The sequence below is a fragment of the Apium graveolens genome, chromosome 7 (assembly GCF_009905375.1).
Source record: "Apium graveolens cultivar Ventura chromosome 7, ASM990537v1, whole genome shotgun sequence".
Taxonomy (NCBI): Eukaryota; Viridiplantae; Streptophyta; class Magnoliopsida; order Apiales; family Apiaceae; genus Apium; species Apium graveolens.
In genome coordinates, this window is record NC_133653.1 from 176,158,247 (window position 1) to 176,164,761 (window position 6,515).

General features: G+C 40.5%; 1 non-coding gene across 1 annotated transcript; it reads right to left on the reverse strand.

Moving 5' to 3' along the window:
• Positions 1-3,960: 3,960 nt before the first annotated feature.
• LOC141675747 (small nucleolar RNA R71) lies at positions 3,961-4,067 on the reverse strand. The gene has a single exon (XR_012556382.1). It is a non-coding gene; the product is annotated as a small nucleolar RNA R71 (small nucleolar RNA).
• Between the last annotated feature and the right edge of the window lie 2,448 nt (positions 4,068-6,515).

Below are 6,515 nucleotides of genomic sequence, written 5' to 3' on the forward strand. Positions count from 1 at the left end.
AAATATTTTACAAAGTCTCAAAAATTCGAGTTATTACAGTATTCCCCTCTAAAAAGGATTATGTCCCGGAATCAAATAGAAAACAAGTGGGGATATCTTTCCTTCATTGCGTCCTCTAGTTCCCAAGTTAACTCTTCAATATTCTGATTTCTCCACAAGATTCTGACCAGCTTTACAGTCTTGTTCCTCAACACTTGATCCTTCTGGTCCATTACTCTTACTGGTTGCTCAACATAAGTCAGGTCTGGTTGTAAGTCTACCTGTTCATACTCTATCACATGTCGCACATCGGTATGGTACTTTCTTATCATTGACACATGGAACACGTTGTGCACTTGTTACATATTAGGAGGCAAGGTGAGCTCGTAAGCTAGAGGTCCTATCCTCCTCAAGATCTCAAAGGATCCTATGAATCTGGGACTCAGTTTCCCTTTCTTCCCAAATCTCATCACTCTTTTCCATGGAGATACTTTCAACAACATTGAATCTCCCACTTCATACTCTCTATCTTTCCTGGTCTGGTCGGCGTACTTCTTCTGTCTGTATTGAGCCGCTACCAGCCTCTCTCTGATGAGTCCCACCATCTCTTGGGTTTGCTGGACCAACTCAGGTCTTATTATCTTATGTTCTCCAACTTCATCCCAACGTAAGGGACAACGACATCTTCTTCCGTAAAGAGCTTCATACGCGGGCATTCCTATGCTAGCGTGATAGCTATAATTGTAGGAAAAATTGATCAGGGGTAAGTGATCATTCCAATTTCCTTTAAAGTCAATGACACTATGACAACGAGAATCCCGTGCTTCACTAAGATTTCTCTCAGGTAAATATCCACTAACTTGTCTACGGTGTACCTTTCGTTAATTGGCAAGAAGTGCATAGGCTTGGTCAGTCTATCTATGATAACCCATATGGCATCGTGATTGGTTTTAGTCCTTGGTAGGCCTATCACAAAATCCATGGCTATATGCTCCCATTTCCATTCCGAAATTTCCAGGGGCCTTAATAGTCCACTCGGTCGCTGATTTTCAGCCTTCACTCTCTAACATGTCAAGCATTTGCTGACCCACTCTGCTAATCTATTTTCATGTTAGGCCACCAATAATATTCCTTAAGGTCACGGTACATTTTCATTACTTCCTGGGTGGATTGAATATCTGGAGTTGTGCCCTTCGTGTAGCAGCTCCTCTCTTAGTTCTTGCACATTCGGAACCCAAATCCGGGATGCATACCTCAAGATCCCTCTCTCATCTTTCTCATATATGACCTCCTCACCAGTCAAGGTTTCTCTTTCTTCATCCATTTTGTTTTCCTGACATACTCATATTTTCTCAGCTAGTTCCGGTACGAATCTGATTTCAAATAGTCCTTCTGATCATTTACCGGTTATTCTCACATAGATCTCCGTCTCCTCAAATTCTTTTACTAACTCCTCAGATGTCATCATCATCTTGAGTCTTTCTTTCCTACTGAGGGCGTCAGCCACCACATTGGCTTTACTCGGGTGATACAAGATTTCACAATCATAGTCCTTAATCATCTCTAACCATCTCCTCTGTCTCATATTTAGGGCAAACACTATGGCTACTAATTCTAGATCGCGGGTATGGTACCTTATCTCATATTCTTTTAGATGCCGAGAGGCATACGCAATAACCTTTCCGTGCTGCATAAGCACACATCCTAGCCTCTTGTGCGAGGCATCGTTGTATATCACAAACTCTCCCTTTCCATCGGGAAGAGCGAGTACTAGTGCTAACACCAGTCTCCTTTTTAGCTCTTGAAAGCTTTCCTCACATTTCTCTGTCCACACAAACTTTTTCATTTTCCGGTAAGCCTAGTCAATGGGGCGGCTATTGTTGAGTGGCATTTATGACACTTTATTATGCTCCATAAAGCTTTGAATTATTGTTTTGTACTCAAGTTGTTAGTGTTTTTAATGTGTTTTTGTAGTGTTTATGCATTTCAGGCATTTACCAGGTAATCAGGTGAATTAGCATGGTTTAAGTGCTAATTTGGTGTTAGGATGGTGTCTAGAATAAAGGCTCGTGAAAAGACCAGCTCAATTCAACAAGAAGAAAAAAATCAGAGTTTTATCCAGAAGGATGGCGCGCCCACGCGAAAGTGGCGCGCGGCCGCGCCCAATAAGCAGAAACTCAGCGCGCCCGCGCTGAAGTAGCGTGCGGCCACGACAGGTCCGGATGGCAGAATTTTGTTTCTATTGGGATTTTGAGAGTTTGAAGACCTGGTTAATTCTAAAAATATATATACATAAATAAAGGTCGTTTTAAAGGAAGAGACGTACCAGAGCTAAGAAGAAGGCATAAGAAGACCGTAGAGCACAATTTAACCAAGGCGAAGAAGATCTAGTTTATTCTTATGATTCTTTGTTTTAAGTTGTAACTTTGGATGCTAGTTTTCTTATTCTTGTACCTTTGCTTTTGTTTCGTACTTGGTTTTATTAAGTATAAAGACTATGTTTTTTATACCATGCTTTCATTGGAACCCACGTTGATGATGAGTCCGATCATGGGCTAATCGTTACCGTGGGGTTCTAACGGATTTATTTATGGATTTCTTTAGTTAATTTGTTTCGATGCCTTAGTGTGTGGTGATTGTATGATAACCTAGTTTTGGTGGTGCTTATTCATCTTATGAGCGTCGCGAACTTATAAGATAGTGTGTTAATCTTTAATAAAATGAAAGTAAAATTAAGGGTTTAGAACTTGCCATGCTAGCATAGGTTCATATATTCATTATGCATAATTTGTAGGTAATTTTAACCATCTTACTTGCCCTATGTAATCACGAGGGATAACTTGTGTATTAAACCGTTATGTTGTCAAATTCTATAGACATATAGTGTCTCAATATAATTGGTGTCTATTCAGCTTCTATCTCTTTTATGGGTGTCTGGTAGTATGGTATTCGTACAACGAAAGTTGACATTTATCAGTTTCGTGTTATCTGATTAGTGTCATCACCATTACATGCTAAGATCAAGAATGAAAAGGCTATTGAATAAAGTATTTAATGAAGTTAGAATCCCATGTTTGTGTCATATATTATTCAATTCTTTTCAATCTCTTAGTTTATGTTCTTTAGTATAATCTCTTAGTTAAATTTTAGTATAAACAACCACAAATTGTTACTCATCTTAGCATTGTATAATAATCATACTAGTATTGCATAAATACATTGATTGAAATTAATCTAAACCTATTCCTGTGGGAACGAACTAGAATTTATTCTATATTACTTGCGATAGCGTATACTTGCGTGAATTTTAGTGCGTGTTTTAGCGACTAACAAGTTTTTGGCACCGCTGCCGGGGAATTCAGTGTTAATTTTTAGTTTATGTGTTTATCATCATTGGTCGTTAAAGTTCAGTGACTCAGACATTGTCACTTACTTAATTCCTTGTCGTGTTTCAGGTACTCTAGCGAGCGTGTATGCATACGCGTTCTCGGTCTCGTAAGAGGACACTGGATCAAGCTGAGGAAGAAGTTGTAGTCGAGGAGAAAGTTGAAGAAGAAATCTTATTTTAAAAGGAAGAGGAAGCTCTTGTTGCAATGGGAGAACCAGAAGCAAATCCAAAGGCTTTGATGGACTATTCTCAACCGAAGATCGATGATATTCAGTCTAGCATTGTTCGCCCAGCCATCTCGGCTAATATCTTTGAGATCAAGTCGAGCACGATTCAGATTATATAGAACTCAGTTCAGTTTGGGGGTTCTCCGATAGAAGACCCCAACATGCACATCAGAGATTTCATCGAGATCTGCGACACTTTCAAGTTCAATGGAGTTTCAGAAGATGCTATTAAGTTGAGGCTTTTCCCATTCTCTCTGCGAGATAAAGCTAAGTGCTGGTTACTCTTTACCACCAGGTTCTATCACCAAATGGGAGGATCTTGCTCAAAAGTTCTTAACCAAATTCTTTCCTATGGCGAAGACTGCTATAATCAGAAACGCACGTACTCAATTTGCTCAGCAATCTGGAGAATCTTTATGCGAGACTTGGGATCGATATAAGGAGATGCTTAGGAAGTGTTCTCATCATGGGATGCCTGACTGGATGATCATTAACTATTTCTATAATAGTTTGGGTGCTACTTCTAGACCCATGCTTGATGTAGCATCAGGAGGAACCTTGTGGGCTAAAAGCTACGATGAAGCTTATGAATTGATTGAACTGATGGCTGCTAATGAATACCGGAATCCTACTCAGCGAATATCTCAGGGTAAGGTAGCAGGAATTCTGGATTTGGATGCAGCTACTGCTATAGCTGCTCAACTTAAGGCTTTAACGATGAAGGTGGATTCTCTATCTAATTATGGAGTTAATCAGATCACTAGTGTGTGTGAGCTTTATGCTGGTGCCCACGAGATTGATCAGTGTGCCATTTCTAGTGAATTAGCTCAGTTCGTGAGCAACTTTCAGAGGTCGCAGCAACCTGTACCAGCCACCTATCATCCTAACAACCACAATCATTCTAACTTTAGCTGGAGAAACACTCAGAATGCAGTTCAGCAGCTTTATCAGCAGTACCCAGCAAAGCAGTACAACCCCCTGGCTTTCAGCAACCGCAATATGCACCAAGGCAACAACTCCAGCTGCAACAGTCGAATGCAAAATCTGAATTGGAGGAGTTGAGGCTCATGTGCGGAGCCAAGCGGTTTCTATCAAGACCTTGGAAAATCAAATTGGGCAAATTGCCAATGCCTTATTAAATCGTCAACCTGGTACACTTCCTAGTGACACTGAAGTACCAGGAAAGAGGGAAACAAAGGAGCAGGTAAAGACAATTACATTAAGGTCTGGGAAGGTTGCAAACCCTGAACATACTCATGGTTCGGATGAAGAAGCTGTGGCTGAAGAAAAGGTGCAAAAGGAAGCTGAAGTGGAACCAAGGAAGATTAATGTTGAACACACTCCTCCTGAGGGTAATACAGGGGAGAAACAAATCTATCCTCCACCTCCCCTTCCTAGGAGGCTACAGAAGAAAAAGCTGGATAAGCAGTTTGAGATGTTTATGGAGGTGTTCAAGAAACTTCACATCAAAATACCTTTCGCTGAAGCTCTTGAGCAGATGCCTAGTTATGTGAAGTTTATGAAAGGTATTCTCTCTCGGAAGGTAAAGCTTGATGACTTAGAGACAGTTGTTCTCACGGAGGAATGCACTATTGTGCTGCAACAGAAGTTGCCTCCGCAGCTTAAAGATCCTGAAAGCTTCACTATTCCTTGCACCATTGGAAATGTGTCATTTGACAAATACTTATGTAACTTGGGAGCTAGCATCAATATGATTCCTTTGTCAATCTTCAAGAAGTTGGACTTACCGGATCCAAAGCCTACTTATATGACTTTGCAGTTGGCCAATCATTCTATTACTTATCCACGATGCATTGTTGAGGATGTTTTGGTCAAGGTGGATAAACTCATCTTTCCTGCTGATTTGTAATTCTTGATTTCGAGGAGGATAAAAAGATTCCCATAATCTTGGGAAGACCTTTTTTGGCTACTGGCTGAACCTTGATAGATGTGCAGAAAGGTGAGCTCACCATGTGAGTGTTGGATCAGGATGTAACTTTTAATATGTTCAATGCTATGAAGTTCCCTACGGAAAATGAGGAGTGCTTAAAGGTGGAGTTGGTCGATTATGAGGTTACTTCAGAACTTGATCAATTGCTAAGGTTTGATGCCTTAGAAAAGGCCTTGTTGGGGAATTCTGATAGCGAAGATGATGAAGGTGATGAGCAGTTACAATATCTGAATGCTTCTCCCTGGAAGAGGAACATGGATATGCCATTTGAATCTCTTGGAATGAAGGAGCTGAACAAATCTCCTAAGCGCCTCAAGCCATCTATTGAGGAAGCTCCTACACTTGAGCTTAAACCATTGCCTGAACACTTAAGGTATGATTTTTTAGGTGATGCATCTAGGTTTCCTGTTATTATTGTATCTGACCTTTCAGGTAGTGGTGAGGAAAAACTCTTAAGAATTCTGAGAGAGTTCAAATCGGCAATTGGATGGACGATAGCCGATATTAAGGGAATCAGCCCTTCTTATTGTATGCATAAAATTCTGCTAGAGGAAAGTAGCAAACCTACCATTGAGCAACAAAGAAGGCTCAATCCCATTATGAAGGAAGTTGTGAAGAAGGAAATTCTTAAGTGGTTGGATGCAGGGATCATCTATCCCATTTCTGATAGTTCTTGGGTAAGTCCAGTTCAGTGTGTACCAAAGAAAAGAGGTATCACAGTTGTTGCTAATGAGAAGAATGAATTAATTCCTACTCGAACAGTCTTGGTGTGGAGAGTTTGCATGGATTACAGGAAGCTGAACAAGGCCACGAGAAAAGATCACTTCCCTCTGTCGTTTATTGATCAGATGCTTGACAGATTGGCTGGGCATGAGTACTACTGTCTTCTGGATGGCTATTTGGGGTATAATCAGATTTACATTGCCCCAGAAGATTAGGAGAAGACTACTTTCACTTGTCCATTCAGTAC